The sequence below is a fragment of the Carassius auratus genome, unplaced genomic scaffold, assembly GCF_003368295.1.
Source record: "Carassius auratus strain Wakin unplaced genomic scaffold, ASM336829v1 scaf_tig00217613, whole genome shotgun sequence".
NCBI classification, from domain to species: domain Eukaryota; kingdom Metazoa; phylum Chordata; class Actinopteri; order Cypriniformes; family Cyprinidae; genus Carassius; species Carassius auratus.
In genome coordinates, this window is record NW_020529147.1 from 1 (window position 1) to 10,000 (window position 10,000).

The following is a 10,000-nucleotide window of genomic DNA, read 5'->3' on the forward strand; positions in this document are numbered from 1 at the left end:
GGAATACCAGGTGCTTTAAAACTTTTTGGAAAATTTCACGATTTTATATAATAATCTTTGCAAAAAAAAAAAAAAAGAGTCAATGCCCGATCTCTGAATCTTAGCAGGTTAAGGTCTGGTTAGTACTTGGATGAGAGACTGCCTAAGAATACCAGGTGCTTTAAGCTTTTGGGTTTTCTTCCTACTTATATAAATATACTGGCGATTAGATGGGCTGGTCTTTAAATAGCCCTCTCTTTGCAGCAGTTTTTCGCTTACGGCCATACCAACCTGGCTATGCCTGGTCTGTGCTTCTCCGGAAGCTAGCAGGTTTGGCCTGGTTAGTACTTGGATGGGAGACCGCCTGGGAATACCAGGTGCTGTAAGCTTTTTGGAAACTTTTCACTTAGTATATAATAATTTTGCCAAAAAATAGAGTCAATGCCCGATCTCTGAATATTAGCAGGTTTGGGCCTGGTTAGTACATGGATGGGAGACTGCCTGGGAATACCAGGTGCTTTAAACTTTTGGAAAATTTCACGATTTATATAATAATCTTGCAAAAAAAAAAGAGTCAATGCCCGATCTCTGAATCTTAGCAGGCTAGGTCTGGTTAGTACTTGGATGAGAACTGCTAGGAATACCAGGTGCTTTAAGCTTTTGGGTTTTCTTTCCTACTATATAATGTACTGACGATTAGATGGGCTGGTCTTTAAATAGCCCTCTCTTTGCAGCAGTCTTCGCTTACGGCCATACCAACCTGGCTATGCCCGATCTCGTCTGCTCTCGGAAGCTAAGCAGGTTTGGGCCTGGTTAGTACTTGGATGGGAGACCGCCTGGGAATACCAGGTGCTGTAAGCTTTTTGGAAACTTTTCACTTAGTATATAATAATTTTGCCAAAAAATAGAGTCAATGCCCGATCTCTGAATATTAGCAGGTTTGGGCCTGGTTAGTACATGGATGGGAGACTGCCTGGGAATACCAGGTGCTTAAACTTTTTGGAAAATTTCACGATTTATATAATAATCTTGCAAAAAAAAAAGAGTCAATGCCCGATCTCTGAATCTTACCAGGCTTAGGTCTGGTTAGTATTGGATGAGAGACTGCCTAGGAATACCAGGTGCTTTAAGCTTTTGGGTTTTCTTTCCTACTTATATAATATACTGGCGATTAGATGGGCTGCTCTTTAAATAGCCCTCTCTTTGCAGCATTTTTCGCTTACAGCCATACCAACCTGGCTATGCCCGAGTCTCGTCTGCTCTCCGAAGCTAAGCAGGTTTGGGCCTGGGTTAGTACTTGGATGGGAGACCGCCTGGGAATACCAGGTGCTGTAAGCTTTTTGGAAACTTTTCACTTAGTATATAATAATTTTGCCAAAAAATAGAGTCAATGCCCGATCTCTGAATATTAGCAGGTTTGGGCCTGGTTAGTATAAAAACATGGATTGGGATTCTGCCTGGGAATACCAGGTGCTTTAAAACTTTTTGGAAAATTTCACGATTTATATAATAATCTTGCAAAAAAAAAAAAAAAAGAGTCAATGCCCGATCTCTGAATCTTACCAGGTTTAGGTCTGGTTAGTACTTGATGAGAGACTGCCTAGGAATACCAGGTGCTTTAAGCTTTTGGGTTTCTTTCCTACTTATATAATGTACTGGCGATTAGATGGGCTGTCTTTAAATAGCCCTCTCTTTGCAGCAGTCTTTCGCTTACAGCCATACCAACCTGGCTATGCCCGTCTCGTCTGCTCTCCGGAAGCTAAGCAGGTTTGGGCCTGGTTAGTACTTGGATGGGAGAACCGCCTGGGAATAACCAGGTGCTGTAAGCTTTTTGGAAACTTTTTCACTTAGTATATAATAATTTTGCCAAAAAATAGAGTCAATGCCCGATCTCTGAATATTAGCAGGTTTGGGCCTGGTTAGTACATGGATGGGAGACTGCCTGGGAATACCAGGTGCTTTAAACTTTTTGGAAAATTTCACGATTTATATAATAATCTTTGCAAAAAAAAAAAAGAGTCAATGCCCGATCTCTGAATCTTACCAAGGCTTAGGTCTGGTTAGTACTTGGATGAGAGACTGCCTAGGAATACCAGGTGCTTTAAGCTTTTGGGTTTTCTTTCCTACTTATATAATGTACTGGCGATTAGATTGGGCTGGTCTTTAAATAACACCTCTCTTTGCAAGCAGTCTTTGCTTACGGCCATACAACCTGGCTATGCCCGATCTCGTCTGCTCCCGAAGCTAAGCAGGTTTGGGCCTGGTTAGTACTTGGATGGGAGACCGCCTGGGAATACCAGGTGCTGTAAGCTTTTTGGAACTTTTCACTTAGTATATAATAATTTGCCCAAAAAAAAGAGTCAATGCCGATCTCTGAATATTAGCAGGTTTCGACTGGTTACTACATGGATGGGAGACTGCCTGGGAATACCAGGTGCTTTAAACTTTTTGGAAAATTTCACGATTTATATAAAATCTTGCAAAAAAAAAAAGAAAAAAAAGTCAATGGCCGATCTCTGAATATTAGCAAGGTTTGGGCCTGGTTAGTACATGGATGGGAGACTGCCTGGGAATACCAGGTGCTTTAAACTTTTTGTAAAATTTCACGATTTATATAATAATCTTGCAAAAAAAAAAAAAAAAAAAAGTCAATGGCCGATCTCTGAATATTAGCAGGTTTAGGTCTGGTTAGTACTTGGATGAGAGACTGCCTAGGAATACCAGGTGCTTTAAGCTTTTGGGTTTTCTTTCCTACTTATATAATATACTGGCGATTAGATGGGCTGCTCTTTAAATAGCCCTCTCTTTGCAGCATTTTTCGCTTACAGCCATACCAACCTGGCTATGCCCGGTCTCGTCTGCTCTCCGAAGCTAAGCAGGTTTGGGCCTGGTTAGTACTTGGATGGGAGACCGCCTGGGAATACCAGGTGCTGTAAGCTTTTTGGAACTTTTCACTTAGTATATAATAATTTTGCCAAAAAATAGAGTCAATGCCCGATCTCTGAATATTAGCAGGTTTGGGCCTGGTTAGTACATGGATGGGATTCTGCCTGGGAATACCAGGTGCTTTAAACTTTTGGAAAATTTCACGATTTATATAATAATCTTGCATAAAAAAAAAAAAAAAAAAGAGTCAATGCCCGATCTCTGAATCTTAGCAGGTTTAGGTCTGGTTAGTACTTGGATGAGAGACTGCCTAGGAATACCAGGTGCTTTAAGCTTTTGGGTTTTCTTTCCTACTTATATAATATACTGGCGATTAGATGGGCTGCTCTTTAAATAGCCCTCTCTTTGCAGCATTTTCGGCTTACGGCCATACCAACCTGGTGGCGCTAGTGAGTAATACAGGAAGTGAGTGGGCAGTTTGAGCAGTTGGTGAGAGAGGCTCACCTTTTTTGATTTGTGTTTTGTTCATTATTTTTTGGGAAAAGCTTTATTTAGTTTTTTTTGTTTGTTTTTTTTTCTCCTCCCAGCAGCTCACGCTGTTTGGGGGGGGGAGTTTTTTTTGGCTTTAATTTTCAAAATGGATAGATTACCGGCAACGACCACAGCAATGGCACGAGAAACACGGAGTGGAAATGAAATCGATCTTGAACAAAGACACAGAGATGGACATGAAAAAGAAACAAAGAAGGAAACCTGGAAAAGAGTTTACAAAAAGGAAGCAACAGTAACAGTGGACTTAATGGATTTGGATGATGTGAGAGCAGTGGATATTATAATGTCAGTGACCGAAAAAGTTGGAGAAGGGAAAATCTTGGCGGTTCGACCGAAACAAACAAGATGTTATGAGGTGACTTTGGAGACCGAGGAAGACATCGAGGAGCTGATGAATGGAATACTAATCAAAGGAAAAACCTGTGAGGTAACAAGACTTCAAAACAGAGATTTTGTTGTTTCTTTTATGCATCTCCCTGTTTACATGGACGATGAGGACATTTTAAAGAAATTGGAAGGATGGGGAGTTCTCCCCATCTCTAAAATAAAGAGACGGTTTTATCCTGGCACAAATATTGAAGATGGAACAAGATTTGTAAAAACAAGATTCCCCAGAGAAGTGATCTCACTCCCGTATAGCACCAAGTTTGTCACAGCAGAAGGACCACAGCACTTTCGGGTCATGCATAGCCAGCAGGTAAAGACATGTAGGTTGTGCATGAGCCCAGAGCATATGGTGAAAGACTGTCCGCAGTTTATATGTTACAAATGCAATGAGAGAGGACACATGGCGAGGGACTGCAGGGTGGTAAAATGCCCGGATTGCGAGGAGGTGCTAAGCAAGTGTGAACGCTGGATGGGAAACGAGGAAGAAGATGAAAAAGGTGTGAGTGGGCAGATGCATGACAATGAAAAGGAGCAAGAGGAAGGAACAACAACAACACAGATTAATGAAACCAACGAAAATAAGGACAAAGGAGAACAGAGAGAAGAAAGTTGCATACAGGATAAACAATCACAGCAAGGGGGTGAAGCGGAGATGCAAATTGCAGAGACCATTGAAATACTTTTAGACAAAATAGAACATCAAAGGATTGTAAATGAAGAACAGACTGTTGAAATGGGCAGTGAAGAGGAAAAGGAGGACAAAGCTGGGATACAAATGAAAAGAAGAAGATCGATCAAGGTAAAACCAAGTTTGGGCGGGGTAAGGAAAAAAGTAGTTAAAGAGGACTTGTTGAAAAATGTAAACCGATTTGAACTGTTAAAGGACATGGGGGAGATTGAATGATAAACGATGGTTTTTATGAATACTTTTTTCTGTCTTATGCTCATAAAGTTGGTAACTTTTAATGCAAGAGGACTTCAAGATGTAAGAAAGTTTGATAAAGTAAAAGAAATGTGTAAAAAAGAAGATATAATAATGCTACAAGAAACTAATTGGACCGATAGGTCTATAAATGAAATGAGGAAAAGGTGGAATGGTGAAATTCTGTATAATAATGGTGATGAAAGAAATGGTAGAGGTGTGGCAATTTTAATAAGGGAAACAGTGGTGTAAGCTGTAAAGAAATATACAAAGATGAAATAGGGAAATGTTTGATAGTGGAAATGAGTTACGAAGAGAAGAACATATTACTGGTCAACATACATGCACCAACGAAAAAAGAAGAAAATAGATCATTTTTTAACACTATCAAGACAATTGTGAGGAATTATAAATATATACTTATGATGGGGGATTTTAATACAGTTTTTAGCAGACAAGATATAGCGGAGGGTATGGGTTTCAAAAGCGATACGGGAAGGAAAGAGTTAAGATCACTAATGGAGGAAAATAATATAATGGATGTATGGAGGGAAAGGAATGAACACAAAAGAGAATACTCGAGAAGACAAATAGTAGGAAATTTCATTTATCAAACACGAATAGATATGGTTTTATGTACAAGGAATTTAGAATGTTTTATAGAGAAGTTAAGGTATGAAGAAACGAGGTTAAGTGATCATAAGCCTTTTTTTGTACATTTGGATTGGGATGTTGGGAAAAGAGGGCCAGGGGTATGGGTTTTAAATACAGACATTTTAAAGGATGAGGATTATGTGGCAACAATAAAAGATACAATAAAAAAAGAAAAAGAGAATGAAATGTATTTAGAGGACAAAAGGATCTGGTGGGAGAACTTGAAATTTTTAGTGAAAAAAATCACTATTAGTTATTGTGTGTTAAAACAGAAATGCAAAAAGAATAAAGAAAAGGAAATAAGAGAAAGACTGGAGAAGCAAGTAAATGATGAAACAGAAGATATTCAAAAAATAAAAGAAATACAAGAAGAGCTGAAAGAGATGGAAGAGAATAGATATAAGGGGGCAATGTTGAGGTGTAAAGCTAAATATCTGGTAGAAGGAGAAAAATGCACAAAGTTTTTTTTTGATCTTGAAAAAAGAAAAGGAAGAGTTGAAACTATAAAAGAAATACGAAAAGAAAATGGTGAAATGGTACATGAATGTGGGGAAATTTTAGAAGCGGTTAAAAACTATTTTGAAAAATTGTTTAGTACGGAAGGAGTAAAGGAGAGAGAAAAAAGGGAATTAATGGAATTAATAAAAATTAAAGTGAGTAAAGAGGAGAAGGAAGAATGCGATCAGACAATAAGTAAAGAAGAAATAGAAAGTACAATAAATGAATTGAACAAAAAGAAAAGCCCAGGCATTGATGGTCTAGGAAGTGAGTTTTACCAAACTTTTAAAGACCTTTTAGTAGATATTTTAAGAGATGTTTATGATGAGATTTTTGAAAAAGGAGGAATGATGTTAAGAATGGGAATGGGATTGATGAAGGTAATATACAAGAAAAAGGGGGAAAAAAATGAATTAAAAAATTATAGACCTATCACAATGTTAAATACTGATTTAAAGATTTTAGCAAAACTTTTAGCGAATAGATTAAAACAGATAATGCCAAATATAATAACAACAAATCAGGCATATGGAGTAAAAGGGAAAGACATTTCGGATGTAACAATGAGTATAAAAGACACGATAAGGTACATGAGAGATAAAAGGAAAGGAGGTTATATCATTAACTTAGATTTTGAAAAAGCTTTTGACAGGGTGGAACACGAATATTTATTTGATATTTTAAAAAGTTTTGGGTTTGGGGAGATTTTTATTAAATGGATTCAAATTTTATACAAGGGAGCAATGACAACAATAAAATGTAATGGGTTTTTAACAAAATGTTTTAGGATAACACGATCTATAAGACAAGGGTGTCCTTTATCAGCCCTGCTATATTCATTGGTGGCAGAACCGCTTGGACTAGCCATAAAGCAAGAAAGGGGAATTAAAGGAATAGAGATTGAACAAACAGGAAAAGAGAGTAAAATTTTTCAATATGCTGATGACACTACCATTTTTGCTAGAGAAGAAGAAAGTGTCAAACAAGTAATGGAAATAGTACAGAGATTTTGCAAGGGGTCAGGAGGAAAAATAAATGAAGAAAAAACTGCATATATGAGATTTGGGCAGACGACAGACTTAGCAGAGAATTTTAAATTCAAGGAAGTAAAAGAAATGAAGATTTTAGGAATTTTAATGGGTAAAGATGAAGATAAAGTTAGAGAAATCATGTGGGAAGAAATAGTGGGAAGCATTGAAAGAAGACTGAACTTTTGGAAATTGAGGGCACTAAATTTAAAAGGGAAGGTTTTAATCTTGAATGTTTTAATGACTTCAAAACTGTGGTATTTTTTATATATGACATCTATGCCGGTGTGGGTGGAAAGAGGGTTGAAAAGATGTTTTTTAGATTTTTTATGGGTAGGGAAACCAGCTAGAATTGCGTACAATACTTTAATAGGGATGGAGGGAAAAGGAGGTTTGGGTTTAATCGATGTTGAGCAAAGGAAGAATAGTCTGAGAGTCAAATTAGTCAAAAAGTATCTGGATGAGGGAAACAAAGCAGAATGGAAAACAACAATGGGGATTTTTTTAAACAAATGTGGGAATTTTAATCTGGGAGATAATGTGTTATGGATGAGAACACAAGAATGGATAACAGAGGGGTTGCCAATGTTTTATAAAGAAGTTTTAAGGGCTTGGAGGAATTTTTTAACTACCGTTCAATACAACGTACATGGAAGAGAAAACATCTTAAATCAGCCATTATTCCTAAACACCGGCATTTTAAACCAAGGGAAGGAAATATATTTTAAAGAATTGATGGAAGTTGGAATAGTCAAAGTAAGAGATGTTTTATATGAATATAAAGAAGGCTTTTTACCAATGCAGTATATAGTAGATGTGATGGAGGAAGCAAAGGAAGAATTTAATAAACAAGAACTTAAAACTAAGTATGAAATTATAAAAAATGCAATACCCAAAGAATGGATAGAAAAGGTTGAAACTATGGAAGGGGGGAAAGAAGAAAAGGATGTGTACGCAATACTGGGAGAGAAATTGTGGCTTTTAAAAGAATGTACAGTGAAAATGTTTTATGTTTTTTTCATTGACATGATTTTTAAGAAACCTGTTGCAAACAAATTTTGGCAGAAGACATTTGAAGGTTTAAAAGAAGAAGATATTTGGAAAAACATGAAAGGGGAGATAATTGAGGTCAAATTGGAAAATTCTGAGTATTATATCAGACAAAGGGTGCTGTTTACTGATGTTATACTTAAAAAAATTGGGATGGAACAAAGTGCCATATGCAAAGTATGCAATGAGGAAGAGGAAGATTTTTTACATGCGTTTCTACACTGTAAGGCACTGAAGGATTTCAATGAAAAATGCAAAACTATAATTGTAAACCTGGGAGGGGAGCAAGATCGAGAGGATACAGAATTGGATAGGATCATTATGTTAGGTTTTGATGAGAAGGAAAAAAACAAAAAGGTGATCAATCTGTTTGTAATGTTAATGAAAAAAGTCATCTGGGAAAGAAGGGGAATTGCAAAACAAGAAGAAATTATAATGGATGTGTGGGGTTTGTTTAAAAGACGTTGGAAAAGGTATATAGAATGTTTGTATTGTTATTTTAAACAGGAACAAAAAAATAAGGAATTTGATAAAGTGTTTACTTCAGAGGTTTACTCAATTTTAAAGAAGTTTGAAATAGCATTTCCAGGAACAGAATGATGTGGAAGAGAAATATCTATTTAATCACATGAATGTCTTTGTTTTTATTTTATTTTTTATTTTTTAATTGGAATGTAAATTTCTTTTCTTAGAAGAGATGTAATGTATTATATGTGTTTTTCAAGAAAATAATAATAAAAAAAAAAAAAAAAAAAAAAAAAAAAAAAAAAAAAAAAAACCTGGCTATGCCCGGTCTCGTCTGCTCTCCGAAGCTAAGCAGGTTTGGGCCTGGTTAGTACTTGGATGGGAGACCGCCTGGGAATACCAGGTGCTGTAAGCTTTTTGGAAACTTTTCACTTAGTATATAATAATTTTGCCAAAAAATAGAGTCAATGGCCGATCTCTGAATATTAGCAGGTTTGGGCCTGGTTAGTACATGGATGGGAGACTGCCTGGGAATACCAGGTGCTTTAAACTTTTTGGAAAATTTCACGATTTATATAATAATCTTGCAAAAAAAAAGAGTCAATGCCCGATCTCTGAATCTTACCAGGCTTAGGTCTGGTTAGTACTTGGATGATAGACTGCCTAGGAATACCAGGTGCTTTAAGCTTTTGGGTTTTCTTTCCTACTTATATAATATACTGGCGATTAGATGGGCTGCTCTTTAAATAGCCCTCTCTTTGCAGCATTTTTCGCTTACAGCCATACCAACCTGGCTATGCCCGGTCTCGTCTGCTCTCCGAAGCTAAGCAGGTTTGGGCCTAGTTAGTACTTGGATGGGAGACCGCCTGAGAATACCAGGGGCTGTAAGCTTTTTGGAAACTTTTCACTTAGTATATAATAATTTTGCCAAAAAATAGAGTCAATGGCCGATCTCTGAATATTAGCAGGTTTGGGCCTGGTTAGTACATGGATGGGAGACTGCCTGGGAATACCAGGTGCTTTAAACTTTTTTGGAAAATTTCACGATTTATATAATAATCTTGCAAAAAAAAAAAAAAAAAAAAAAAAGAGTCAATGCCCGATCTCTGAATCTTACAAGGTTTAGGTCTGGTTAGTACTTGGATGAGAGACTGCCTAGGAATACCAGGTGCTTTAAGCTTTTGGGTTTTCTTTCCTGCTTATATAATATACTGGCGATTAGATGGGCCGCTCTTTAAATAGCCCTCTCTTTGCAGCATTTTTCGCTTACAGCCATATCAACCTGGCTATGCCCGGTCTCGTCTGCTCTCCGAAGCTAAGCAGGTTTGGGCCTGGTTAGTACTTGGATGGGAGACCGCCTGGGAATACCAGGTGCTGTAAGCTTTTTGGAAACTTTTCACTTAGTATATAATAATTTTGCCAAAAAATAGAGTCAATGCCCGGTCTCTGAATATTAGCAGGTTTGGGCCTGGTTAGTACATGGATCGGATACTGCCTGGGAATACCAGGTGCTTTAAACTTTTTGGAAAATTTCACGATTTATATAATAATCTTGCAAAAAAAAAAAAAAAAAAAGTCA

General features: G+C 37.1%; 3 non-coding genes and 4 pseudogenes across 3 annotated transcripts; all 7 read left to right on the plus strand.

Annotated features, from left to right (window-relative positions):
- Positions 1-721: 721 nt before the first annotated feature.
- On the plus strand, positions 722-840 carry LOC113101543 (5S ribosomal RNA). Its single transcript, XR_003290189.1, has one exon. It is a non-coding gene; the product is annotated as a 5S ribosomal RNA (ribosomal RNA).
- A 356-nt stretch (positions 841-1,196) lies between these two features.
- On the plus strand, positions 1,197-1,317 carry LOC113101577 (uncharacterized; annotated as a pseudogene).
- A 370-nt stretch (positions 1,318-1,687) lies between these two features.
- On the plus strand, positions 1,688-1,808 carry LOC113101583 (uncharacterized; annotated as a pseudogene).
- Positions 1,809-2,174: 366 nt separating this feature from the next.
- Positions 2,175-2,291, plus strand: LOC113101582 (uncharacterized; annotated as a pseudogene).
- A 508-nt stretch (positions 2,292-2,799) lies between these two features.
- Positions 2,800-2,918, plus strand: LOC113101562 (5S ribosomal RNA). Its single transcript, XR_003290207.1, has one exon. It is a non-coding gene; the product is annotated as a 5S ribosomal RNA (ribosomal RNA).
- Positions 2,919-9,193: 6,275 nt separating this feature from the next.
- On the plus strand, positions 9,194-9,312 carry LOC113101579 (uncharacterized; annotated as a pseudogene).
- Positions 9,313-9,685: 373 nt separating this feature from the next.
- Positions 9,686-9,804, plus strand: LOC113101571 (5S ribosomal RNA). Its single transcript, XR_003290216.1, has one exon. It is a non-coding gene; the product is annotated as a 5S ribosomal RNA (ribosomal RNA).
- Positions 9,805-10,000: the final 196 nt, after the last annotated feature.